The sequence below is a fragment of the Canis lupus genome, chromosome 15 (genome assembly GCF_003254725.2).
Source record: "Canis lupus dingo isolate Sandy chromosome 15, ASM325472v2, whole genome shotgun sequence".
In the NCBI taxonomy this organism is placed as follows: Eukaryota; Metazoa; Chordata; class Mammalia; order Carnivora; family Canidae; genus Canis; species Canis lupus.
Window position 1 is genome coordinate 59,807,421 of NC_064257.1, and position 11,449 is coordinate 59,818,869.

The 11,449-nt window shown below is 36.1% G+C and overlaps 1 pseudogene; it reads left to right on the top strand.

The window, feature by feature from the left end:
* The first annotated feature begins 9,663 nt into the window (after window positions 1-9,663).
* On the top strand, window positions 9,664-10,369 carry LOC112654515 (uncharacterized protein C3orf38-like; annotated as a pseudogene).
* The last annotated feature ends 1,080 nt before the right edge of the window (window positions 10,370-11,449 follow it).

Below are 11,449 nucleotides of genomic sequence, written 5' to 3' on the forward strand. Positions count from 1 at the left end.
GATGTTCAGCATCAAATTAGTCAGTCAACCGTAGTACGAAATCCACAACTTTCAGAACTAAAACATAATGAATAAATATACTCAGTGATGTTATTTTTGGAATAAATTTTCAAAGAAAAAACAATTAGGCTGACATTTTAGTATTAAAGCACAATAATAGTCTTCTATTTATTATATATCATCCTTGTCATAATTCCTCTTATTTGGTTATCAGGCATACAAGTCCAGCTCAGATAATAAGAAAAACATCTTTTAATAGATTTTAATAATAGCTCCTTTTGTTAAAAGTTTACTATTATCTTTTTCTTTAAATGCATTATTATGTTTAATCCTTGTAATGACCCTGTTATAGATCTCATTAAGGTAATTGTAAAAATGAGGAAACTAAGAATTACTAAAGTCAAATAAATACCTGTCACAAGTGAGATTTGGATCATCCCACTTCAGATCCCATATACAAAACAAAATAACAGAAAAATTTTTGAAATGAATTTAGACACAAAGTATGAAGCAAAAGATCCCCAAATTTTAAAACTACAGAAATAAAAATACTGAATTAAGACTCAGGTCTCAAATTTCTGCTACTGGCTTTAACTCAGTTTTAACGGATCTCTATCTTCAGGAATGTAATCTGCATACATGGAATCTTTAAAAAAATCAAGTGCCGATAATTTTTCTAACTCGTTGGAAGGGACAAAGCTCAACTTCCACTTGAAACATTACTAAAAATCTAAGTTACAGGCTGATATGAAAAAGCCATCAAATTAGTGGAGATAATCTTGGAGGATATTTGTACAACCATGGATTTGTCAACAGCTATGGAGAAAGGTAGACCTTTTTAAATAAGACAGCACATCCGGAAGCCATAGAAGACACAAACAGACATATTTTATTACGTTATTACTTTCAAAAATACTTATTGCCCAGTACCGCTAATGCTTTTACTATTGGATTCATTGTGAATTTTTTGACTCTGTTGTCTCCTAAAACTATTAAAATGTTTAATATTTTCAATCTACAAAGAACTCTCAATAAAACAAATAATTGAAGGAAGTGAGAAGCAAAAAGCATAAACAGACAATTCACAGAAACTGAAATTCAAGCTTTAACAAGCATATAAAACGATCTTCAATGTCTTTAGTATAAGGAAAACACAAAACCATAATCAAGATGCTATTTTTAAGTCATCAGACTGGCAAAAATTTAAAGAGCAAAGACATTTCCTGCTGACAGTGTTTCAGAAAAACAGGAGGGCAACTTGCTAAAATTGTTTTGGGAAGTAATCTGTCAATAACTGTTGCTGTAAAAAGACATACACCTTTTGACTCAAAAGCCCCATTGATTTTTTTTTAATTTCACCTCCAGAAATAAATAAAACAATACTTTTATATATATATATATATACACACACACACACACAAAGTATATATACATACTTTTATGTGTATATATATTATATATATTTTATATATATTATATATTTATGTGTATATATATGTATTATATATATATAAATACACAAAGCTGGTTTTTGTAGCATGGTGGCAACAGAATGTCTACAATTGGGAAATGCTGAATAAATTATGTTATCTCCATGCCTTGAAGCTATGAAAAATATATCTGAATCCACTGACCTGAAGAGATTTTAAAGTATACGGTAAATAAAAAATAAAAAATTTGAGTGTAATAGGTAAAAAATGGTTCCAACTTAAACAAACCAAAATTTGGGGCACCTGGGTGGCTCCGTAGTTGAGCATCTGCCTTCAGCCCAGGTCATGATCCTGGGGTCCTGGGATCCAGTGCTGTATCAGACTCCCCAAAGAGAACCCGCTTCTCCCTCTGCCTGTGTCTCTGTCTCTCTCTCTGTGTCTCTCATGGATAATTAAATAAAATCTTTAAAAAAAAAAAACAAAATTTAAAAATTTACATTTATACAGCCAAATAAGAATATCCTGGGGAGACACCTGGATGGCTCAGTTGGTTGAATGTCAAACTTTGATTTCTGCTCAGGTCATGATCTCAGGGTCTTGAGGTGAAGTCCTGTGACAGGCTCCATGCTGAGTGTAGAGCCTGTTTAGCATTTTCTCTGTCTCTGCCCCTCACTCCCTCTCTCTCTAAAATAAAGCAGGGGAGAGGGGGAATATTCTGGAAAAGGCCATTTGTCTGGGCAAGGAGAAGGGGCTGAAAGGAATAAAAAAATATATATACACAGGTGTGGCTGTTAACCTTGGTTAGCAACAGGGGATAAGATCAGAGATCGGTTGGGAAGTATGAGATTATTAATTTTTTACTGATAAAACTCTATATTGTTTTTCCCATTAAAATAAGTTTTCATTATCTTTTGTAATTTTAAAATCTAAAGTAGAAAGACTTTTAAAAACTGAAGCTTGTAGTGATGATATAAGGCCAATTTCAATGTTGAAAAGTTCCCAACATGATCTGAAGCCAGTGTGGTGAGTAAAATGTTGTGGCTACAGAGTGAGTCACACACATGGCTGCAGGGGGCTTGCAATTCTACGCTGCAGGTGGGCCTGTGGCCGCTGCAAAGCACTCAGGTTTGGAAATTGTGGAACACTGGGTCAGCTCACCTCCAGCTGAATTCAGTATGAGGCCTCCTCCGGGATGCGGAGTTTTGAAATGCTTAGGGAGAGACTGAAGGCGTTGGAAAGAGAGAAAATTGATAGAGCAAAGTTGTGGCAGGTTGAGTCAGAAGATGATGCCATCAGACCCTTCCTGAGAGGAGAGCCTAGAAAGGGGAGGGACAGATCTTATTCAGGAACGCAAGTCAAGGAGCTCAGGACTCTTCCGTCTTTATCCTTCAGCACTAACAGCTGGTACTGACATATGCCTACCTTTTGCTAGACACCAGTCCAAGAGCCTTATCCATGCAACTCACTTAATTCTCCAACAAGCATAGAAGTTCGTCCTACGTTACCTTCATTTTACAGGTGAAATAAGCTGGAGAGAGAGGAGTTGAGAGTCTATGGTCCCATAGCAAGTCAGTGCTGGAGTAGAATTTGAACGTAGGTAGTCTGGCTCGGATCTCTCAACAACAGGTTCCTTATACTTCCTAGATATGTCCTGTTACTTGATCCCTCTCAAGTCTAAAAGATTTTCCCTTTGTATGGAATAGTCTTTTCTCCTCATCCAATGTTAGCATTTCCTTTCCCAGTCTCTTCACTGCCTAACACCCAACACCTGTCATTTTTCACAATACTTGAAGCAATGCTGTAAGACCATGTTATAGTATTAGATTAAATGACAAGAAACTGCTAATATTTGAACCATTTTGATCTACAAAAGTGCCAATTTCATATGTTTCAATGTAATAGGTGACTGCATTTGTGAATATTACTTGTAGATATAAATTTCCTATTGAAGTGGAGCCTCCCTAAGTGTCCCAACCCTTTTAAAAAAATTTGTTTCTCCATGGGATGCCTGGGTGACTCAGGGCGTGATCCTGGGATCCGGGATCGAGTCCCACATCGGGCTCCCTGCAGGAAGCCTGCTTCTCCCTCTGCCTGTGCCTCTCTCTCTCTCTCTGTCTCTGTGTCTCATGAATAAATAAATCTTTTAAAAAATTTTGTTTCTCCAAAGTCTATCAGAGTATCTTCTGCATATTCATTAAGCGATTGCAGAATGTAGACATAAATGAAGATAAAGAAAAATTCTAAAGTAGACGGGGAGATGCAATAGTAGAAAGGAGATGACAAAGCAAAAGACTCTAAAGGGCATGAGAATTGAGGATGCAGAAATCAGTGTGTCATTTAGCCAAATTCTTAAGGGTAGGCATCAATGCTGTTCATAAAATATATCTTTCTATTGTACTCTTAGGGCTAAAGACCCTCCCAAGTCTATTTATTACTGATGTATTTCATATTTCGAGTCCACAATATATAGCCAGGTTGAAGGATGCAAATCCAGAAGCAGCAGAGAGTCTAAATGATTGGGAAATATATTATAAAATCTAATTCAAGTAATTTTTTAAAAATGGAAAATGATGTGAGTCAGTCTTATGGAAAGTGCACTTAAGATCAAAAAGACGATAGTGAAAGGAAAGCTTTCAGAGGAAGGTTTCCAGGATGAAGACAGTACTCAGAGCGGTGTCCCCTCTTCCACTGAATACATGGATGGTAGAGAAATAACCTTTACAAATATTGGATGTGACTAAACTAAATAGAAGTTTTAAAGAGAAGTGTAAATGCAAGCCAGCACCATGTAACCATAATCCATTTGTTTTGTGAGGAAAGAAATGAATTTTCAAGATACACTAATAGGGGGAAAACTTGAAAGGGCTGGAATGAAGTGACTGATATGGAGTAGGTGACATTTTTAGGTTCTTTGTGATTTGTAAATTCTATAGTTCACAAACAAATCTATACAGTATATCACAGCCTTTGAGTGGATACCCTGGCCTCTTCAATACCTGAGACGAATGCTACCCCCTATCTTTTTCTGCTTTCTTCTTTAAATTCAAATGTCATCATCACTTCTCTCCTTACTACCTCAAAGCTTCTATGAAGTTCATCCTTTATTTCTTCTTAATTCAAAACCACTCTTTTCCTTCAGTGCTCTGGGCTTCCTATATTTCTGCCTTCATCTTTAAACAATCGAAGTGTTCTTTCTCCATTGATTTCTAAGCTTAATCTATACCTCTGTTTCCACTAATCTTAAAAACTCATAAACCATTTATTTAGTTAGTTACTTACTTACTTAAAGTAAGCTCCACACCCAGCGTGGAGCCCAATGCAGGGATTGAACTCATCACCCTGAGATCAAGACCTGAGCTGATATCAAGAGTTAGATACTTAACGGATTGAGTCATCCCAGTGCCCCATAAACCTGTGATCTTTTTAAGCACTTTACTATTAGTGGTAAAAATTCTCAAAAGTCTCGTATCACTGGCTTAATCTCACTGGTAACTCCATCCTTATGTACTATAATTTGGTTTTCCCTTCCTCTTGTTACTCAATGCATCAGCTCTTTTAAAGATTTCAGAAAAAGAAAGAAAGAAAGAAAGAAAGAAAGAAAGAAAGAAAGAAAGAAAGAAAGAAAGAAAGAAAGAAAGAAAGAAAGAAAGAAAGAAAGAAAGAAAGAAAGAAAGAAAGAAAGAAAGAAAGGATAGTTAATGGAGTAAGGTCCTTGAGATCCTGAGAAGCAAGGGAAGCAAAGAAACAAGGTTATAAGAAAGTCTTGAAAAGGAAAAACAATGTCAAAATTATGGGGAAATGCCTGGAGAGCAGAATGGAGAGAAAGGTTTGGTCAAGCCACATCCAGGAAAGACCATTGCTAGTCAATCTGTAATGACACTATAGGGGGAAATGGGGCTGTAGAAGGATTGGATTTTTGTGAGACCCAGCAAAAGAAAAACTGAAGAGTCAGTCTTGACTGGAAACTCATGAGCTATTTTCATGAACGACAAAGAGAAGTCATTATCACAGTAACTAAACGTGTGATACCTGCATAATAAAGTATGCGCACCGTAGAGATCGTGCCTTTAGTGTGTGATTTCAGATATTTTGGTAGTGGTAACTATAGAGGAAAGTAGAAAAGAGAGAGCAGGATAAGGGCTACATGCAAACTGGATGAGAGACAATAGTCAGAAGGTTCCACGTGTTTAAGAAGTCTCTAATATTTGTTATTCTGAGGCTGGGAATCCAAGTTCAAAAAGACTCTCCTTGCTAGTTTTCGCCATGGGATTTAAAAAATGGGATTAATTCTTCTTTTCTCAAAGAGTCTGAATGGATGAAGTTTCCTTAACTGCCTTACCACCTATACCAGGCCAGTTTTCTCGGGAGGACTTTGTAGGCATGAACCCCACAAGTGCTCCAGTATTTGTTCCTTGAAATGGCTGGTCGCAACTGATTGGATGACCATCATTCTCCAGTAAAACACCCCAGGGTAAAGCTTTGGTTGCGTAATATAACCAATTATAATTTGGTAAGAAGGAGGATGGTTTCTTTAATGAAATAATTCCTACAAGATAACTTGCCATGAAAAATAGATATTTAGTAAGAGTTGTTCAATTTAGGGGGAAAAGGGACCACAAGAATCAGAAATTATTTTTAACTGTTTCACTTTCATTTATGAAAGTAGAATATATAAAAGTGTTGTTTAGATAGCTTAAGGAATATCTTCCTTATATATCCAGAGAAATAGAATGTAGAAACAAAATAAAAAATATTCCAAACAGATCATCACAGTAAATTTTCCTTCATCAGTTCATTTAGTTATTGATTATTTCCTGCTGGATCCTGGGTTAGTAATCACGTTGAGCCACCTACTTCTTAACTAAAACTGACTTCCAGATATCCTGATGCGGTCCACTGACAAAATCTGAAAGTTGTATAAAGGATGTCTGCTCAGAAGTCTGTCCACAGTCTGTTCTCTAAATTGTCAATATTTGTCCAAGGTTTTAAGTTTCCTAAAAATCTTGGAAATTATCTTCAAGCTAACATACCACAAAACATTAGTCTTATTTAAAAAAAAAAAGATTTTATTTATTTATTGGACAGAGAGAGAGAGCACAAGCAAGGAGAGCAGCAGGCAGAGGGAGAAGGAGAAGCAGGCTTCCCGCTGAGCAAAGAGCCTGATGCAGGGCTTGATTCCAGGACCCTGAGACCATGACCTGAGCCAAAGGCAGATGCTTAACCGACTGAGCCACCCAGGTGCCCCAAAACATGATTAGTCTTGAAACAAAGTGTATCACAATACTGATTCAATTAGATGAATAAAATGTAGTTTTTGAGAATGGTAAACACTATGTAAGAGTAAAGCTAGCCTATTTGATCAGTAAACCTATTTAAGTTTAGAAAAAACAAATTCAAGAACAAGCTTTTTATATTTAACATCGATGAATCAGAAGATACGGGGTTTTTTAAATTATTAAACTAAAATTATTAAACTGGTCCTGTTTGGTATAGAGTTATCTTAATTATGCTAATCTGGAATCTTAAAGCATTTTTAAACTAATATTTTAAGAAACCAAGTTTTAGATTTATTCCAACCTTGGGCTAGAAAAGGATGACCTTTGTGGGCCGCATTTATCCCTCAGGCAATCCATTTGTTATGTCCACCTGGTACAAATGGGCCCCCATTAACTAAACCAGGGGTTTTGAAATTTATTCCCTTACATATTCCCAGAAGATTTAAGGTTACATAAAAAAATTTTGTTATTATTTTAAAGATGTGATGTCTGTCATATTACTAATATCCTTTTTTAAAATAAAATTGTTATATCACATATTTTTAATATAGCCAATGGAATTAGAATGACTTATCAAATCTGAAAGGAAAAAATGAATTCTACTAATGAAGCGAGTTCTCTGAAGTTCAGGGCACCATGCCCTAGATTGTCCTAGATTGCAGTAGGGGGATATTTTGCCCTGGACCTGCATTTATAATGTGTTCTGTTATTAAGAGAGCAGTTTTTATTCTAATTTGTGGAAATTAGCATCAAAAATAAGAGAAAGCATTGGACCAAAAGTAAATGGAAGGTACAACAGCTATATTAATGATTGTCTTTTAAATGTACCATTTATACAGTAGACTCTACAATATACTAAAGTTAGGTTAATATAAATCTAGTAAGTTCATGGTAGCAATATACACCACCAGAGATAACTAGGAACATCAAAGATAAAAAAACAGAATGAAATAATTCATGTGGCTGTGCATTACCCAGGAATCTGGTCACACGTAAAGGAAAACATATTTCTTATGAATCTAAACAACTAGCACAAAAACTAAACAATCTATTGGTCTGCCAGAAATTACATGGAACTTTAACTCCCTTTGCCTTGAAATCACACGAGGTATAATTTCTTGCTATAGACACAAATGAGTGAGAGCCTTTACTTTCTCTTTAGTGAGGTCATACTGAAAATGCCTTTCATAAATCTTAAATATTCCATTTGTAAAATTCATAGGTGGATAAGGCATAGAGATTTGTCAGGAGTGGTGAATTGGATGAAATAAAGTGCTACCATCTTCACTATTTCTTACTATTGTTCTTTGCTTTGTTCTCCTGAAACCCTAAGCAGCAATGCTTTGACAATAGTTGAGGGAAAGGAGGAAAGAACTTGTTGAACAAAAATGTCATCATTGCCAACACTCCTATCCACATTATATCTTGAATTCAGAACATACTCATATGGGTTAAAGTACTTTCTAAAGCCAGGCTTTACCCCCACCAAAACTGGCAGTAAGGCAGAGAAAGATGGAATGATCTACTGCTGGTTCGTGGTGACTACATTAAAGAAGGCTTTGCCAGAATCAATATTTTGAAATGGTCCTTTGTTTGGCACTCTGGAGATTTCACAACTGGCAATGGGTGGTAACAGTAGGATAGGTAAAAGGATGGCTTTCTTTTGAAAAATGGTAAGAAGGGTAATTAGGAAAGAAGATATTGGAAAAAAATCACAGGGGTATTCTCAGGAAGATCAATGTTAGGAACAAAAACATGGACTTGGGATTTGGAAATAAAATCACTTAAAATCTTCCATGTTTATAAACCACTTGGAAAGTCTTCAAGACTCACCCCTGCAAGGTCCGTCTACCTCAGTCTGAAGACTATACACCTAACTTGCTAAAATTACTGAGATCTCTTCATTTTACCTTCCTAAAGCACTTTTAATTATGTAATATTTTTAAATGAAATATTAAAAGTGAATATAATCCAGATGTAAGTGCATCAACATGCAATTGAATTTTTGTGGAAATTGATCATCTATTTCTAAAATGTATATGGAAGTCCATAGGATCAACAAGAGCAAGACAATCTTGAAAATAAAAAGTGAAGGAAATGGAGGATTTAAACTACTAAGTATTAGGACTTATGCAAAAGCAATGATAATTAAGACAGTGTAGCATGGGCACAAAAATAAACAAATAGACCAATGGGACAGAAGCAAACCCATGCCTGTGGAGTCATCTGATATATGAGAAAACATAACACTTCAGTGCAGCAAGAGAAGGATGTTTTAGGGTTTGTTTTTTTTTTCATGGTGTTGTGCAATTGTGTAAAAAATTGTATCTTGACTCCCAGTACCACACCCCACACAATAATCATTTCAAGATGGATTGTAGATCTGTATGTGAAAAATAAAAATATAAAACTTGCAAAAGAAAACACAGAGAATATCTTCAATAACCTTGGTAAAGCAAAGATTTTTAAAACATAACACAAAAAGTATGTAATTAAAAGGGGAAAATGATAACTAGGGCTACATTAAGATGAACACAGCCATTCATCAAAAAGAAACTCTTGATGGAATGAAATCTCAATCCAAAGAGTGAGAGAAGATATTTAGCAAACAAAAATATAGAATACTGTTTCTGGAAAAATATTTGGCAGTATATGATAAAGATGAACATATGTACAGCCAAAAGACAAAGGAGTTACCCCTGATTTATGTAACCAGTAAAAATAAATTCATATGGGGACACCTAGGTAGCTCAGCAGTTGAGCATCTGCCTTCAGCTCAGGGCGTGATCCCGGGGTACTGGGATCGAGTCCCATGTCGGGCTCCCTGCATGGAGCCTGCTTCTCCCTCTGCCTGGGTCTCTGCCTCTCTCTCTCTCTCTCTCTCATGAATAAATAAATAATCTTTAAAAATAAGCAAAAAATTAATTAATTAATTAATAATTAATGTGAATCATTTTCTAGGACCATCTCACTATGAATGGAGCCACAGCACTTCCAGCATGGTGTCAAGTTTAGGTTTTATTGCAGCACATCTCAACAAAATGTGAGACCACCGTGGAGTAGAAATTGTGAGCCTTTGTCTGCTGTAGCTACTGAAAGAATATTTTTTCTCAGTCCCTATCTAGATTCCTGTGGACTGCAACGTGCTTCTTCTCTCCATGGCCTAGTTATGATTGGAGTTGTTGGAATTGCCCGTTGAGGGAACACATGTTTGGGCATTTTTGAACAAATTTTTGGACTCATCTGCTGCCTTTTCATGGCGAATACTTAGAAAATTAAATTTATCAACCTGAGATTTATTGGAAAGTGTTCCCCTGCCCCTGGAATGTAACGAAGCCAGCTATTATATTTGAACCTAATGATCTAGAGGCCTTTCTTTTTTAGGATTTTATTTATTTATTTGAGAGAGAGAGAGAGAGAGATATTATGAACAGGGTGGAGGGATAGATGGAGAGGGAAAAGCAGACTCCACTCTGAGCAGAGTCCAATACAGGACTCCACCCCAGGACCCTGAGATCATGACCTGAGCTGAAGGCAGACTCTCAACCAACTGAGCCACCCAGGCGCCCCCCGGAGGCCTTTTATAATGTATTTACTTCCTGTGGTACCAGCAAAGCAAGACTTATTGGAAGGCAGGCATTGAATAATGGAATTGGAGATTAAGCTTTATGTAGTGTAAATGAGACATTGTTGAACAACAGAGAATTGAGTTTTACCCAACTCTCTAAAGCATTAAGCATTAAGCACTGTATGTCACTCTAAAAAACCTTCTATACAGAAACTCTTCCAAATATCCCATCAGTAATGTCTAAGTGATTTCAGGTGTGAGGATTGACAAATCTCAGTTGAAATATTTTTCTTGACTAACGTATTATATGAATATTTGCCTCTTTCTACCTGAGTTGCAGCAACTGTTCTGAGAGCTGAATGCAGTTCACCAAATAAATGCCACTTTAGATGGTATAGCTAATGGCATACCTTAGACACCTGGTAATATTTTCATTTTGCTTAGTGAATATTCTGCTAATATCTGTACTTTTCACGTGGGAAAGGATTAATAATGTTCAAGGCCTTTTCAAGTTTTTCATTTAGTCTAAATCTGGATAATTTCACAAATGCATCTCATGACAGTTCTGCTTTTAAAAAGTACATACTTTAGAGATGCTTAATGTATACCCAAAGTTCTCATTGTAGAAAACTTGAAGAACATTCTTATGTGAAAAGTCCAATAATTTAGCAAGTGGAGAAACCCTTACTTTGCCTTTTAAAACCAGAGGAACATATTTCAAAATTATCCACTATAGTCCAAGCTAAATATCTTATCATTTACTACATTTTCTGAGCCATTTGGGGCAATGATAAATGCTGTTCTTAAAACAGACTGCTCTTACCTAAGCTAACAGACTTTTTTAAGGTTTTATTTATTTATTAACGAAAGACACCGAGAAAGAGGCAGAGATACAGGCAGAGGGAGAAGCGCTCTCTGTGGGGAGCCCGATGTGGAACTCAATCCCGGGACCCCAGGATCATGCCCTGAGCCAAAGGTCAATGCTCAACCATTGAGCCCCCTAGGGGTCCTTAAGCTAACAGTTTTATAGAGCATTTATTATAATACCATGTAAAGGAAAAACACTGTTGCAATTTTTTAAAACGTCTGTTTATTTCCTAATTGTTAGATGAATTACTGTTTTTCTCATGATTGATCTTGGGAGAAGGAAAAAAACCCACAAACTTATAATGTGG